Genomic DNA, 2,190 nt, shown 5'->3' with positions numbered 1-2,190 from the left:
ATTCACCGAAGATCACTCTCGGTTGGACTATAGTTTATTTTGAATAAACACAAGTCCGAATACTTTGCAAAAGGTTTCAAAGAATTCAAGAAATGTAAGTAGATGAGTAAGACATCTAAAGTATTTACCTCCTTAGATTTGATCCAAGGAAAAAGTAACACTTTAGATTAATTTCCTTGAAAAATATCAAGGAAAGTAGCATCATAAGATAATGAATTTCTCCATTAGGAGAAGAATGAACATAAATAAGATTTAGTTCGTTGGACATTATCAATTACCCATATATATATGTGATATATACTTCTGAGACATGTTAGTTATAGAGATCCATCCATCATGGATCTTAGCAAGCTAGTGGGAGCTATAAGCGTCTTATGAGAAAAGATCAATTGTTTGATTTCTCATAAAGATGTAAATGAATCTTTTGTTTACTAGGTTTACAAAAGATTAGTGGGAGTTGATCATATTTCTAAATTAGAATATATATACATGATATATATTAATTTTGAAAATGAAAGGAATTCTTCATCGTTAAAGTTATGACTTTAAACATTCTATAATGATAGAATGTATATGGGAGACATAGTCTATATACATGGGATGGAAATCTATAATGATAGATTTCAAGATATAATTGGATTATATCAATCCCTAAAATAGACAAGAGATGCTAGGAAGTTTCTCATATGATGATAAACTTCAATTAGAATGACAATTCTAGTGAGACTAGGAAGTTGTTCTTCTCAAAGGGAATGTACCCTTTGACTCCCAAAGAAATAATGCGTAAATAGAATCCTTTATGCATACGCAGAAAGGTGATTTATGTATTTCATATTGTATGAAAACATTGATATAAGTCGTACCTAGAACGGTACAAGATGATATCAGTGCAAGCCCAGGATCAGAACCATGGCAACTGTTAAGTGAATCCTTAGGTATTTAAGAAATACTAAGGATGGATTCCTCAAGAATGAGGAAGAATTAGAGTAACGTAATGGAAGCGTAAATGTATTAGATTATGAATCTAATCCATCATAGAATATCTCTTCATTATGAATGAAGTGATAATGAGATATCTCTTTATTATGACTAAAGAGATATTTGGGTGGAAACGTTAAAAGTAAATGACTTTAATGTGTTCCATCATGTATGCAAAATATATTGTCATATAGAAGCTTACAACATTGTTGTTTGGATGGGAAAGTTCATTCATGAACTCTTCATTCGGTTCCAACCAGAAAGTGTATGACACTAATGGGGCGATAGCTCAAGCCAGGGAATCAAGGTCTCATCAAGGTCCGAACTCAAATGAGAGACTGAACCACATGATTGAGAATCATGTATAATGGTGACGTCGTTATTCTCAAGGTTGCTTCTATGGATAACATATAGATATCCTTTGTTTAGGCCTACTACTCAGCCATTTATGAAATGAATTACAGAAGAGGTATCATCAATGATGACTAAGCTGATTGGCTCTAGTGCAAGTGGGAGATTGTTGGAAATGTGCCCTAAAACCAATCATATGATGATACTTTACGGACATTTCAAACTAATGTAGTTTAAATGTAAAGGGCAAAGATTATTGTTTGAGCCGTCTCATATAAATGTTATATGCTTAAACGATAAGTCCAAGGAATATGTGATTGGAAGAATGCGATCTAAAGAAGTTAGATTCATGAGACCATTCTTTCGTTGACACATCCTAAACGTTCCTGATCATAGGATTGTCAATTGGGCATTGACAGTCCGTTAAGATCAGTACGTGCTATGTCTTCTCTCAGGGAGAGTGACTAGTCTCGAGTCATTGGTGTGTGTGACATCAAGACAAGTACGTAGGTGCTCAATAGAGAATGAGTTCACTGAACACGATCAACAAAGAGTTCTCATATTCATGTCACATGAGAACTCATGGTTGGGATAATGCAAATTAGTCTTTTGACCTGAGGCATCACAGTTGTCTTGTGGTTAGGTCCTTAATCTTTGATTATGTCAAAGTCACTCTATCAGGGTGTCCACGGCATCGTCGGGGTTAAGCCACTTAGCCATGGAGGCAAGTGAATGCGCAACAAGGGATCTCTAACCTTCAAACTGTTTGAGGGAGAATACTCTATGATATGATTTAGAATCTCTGGCCAGAGTATGAATGAGATGTTGGAATGCGTTCCAGATCACATTCAAGGTAATCAT

The sequence above is a fragment of a genome, unplaced genomic scaffold (genome assembly GCF_019419815.1).
Source record: "Pyrus x bretschneideri cultivar Hongxiangsu unplaced genomic scaffold, Pyrus_bretschneideri_v1 Contig104, whole genome shotgun sequence".
Lineage (NCBI taxonomy): Eukaryota > Viridiplantae > Streptophyta > Magnoliopsida > Rosales > Rosaceae > Pyrus > Pyrus x bretschneideri.
This window is presented reverse-complemented; position numbering follows the sequence as displayed.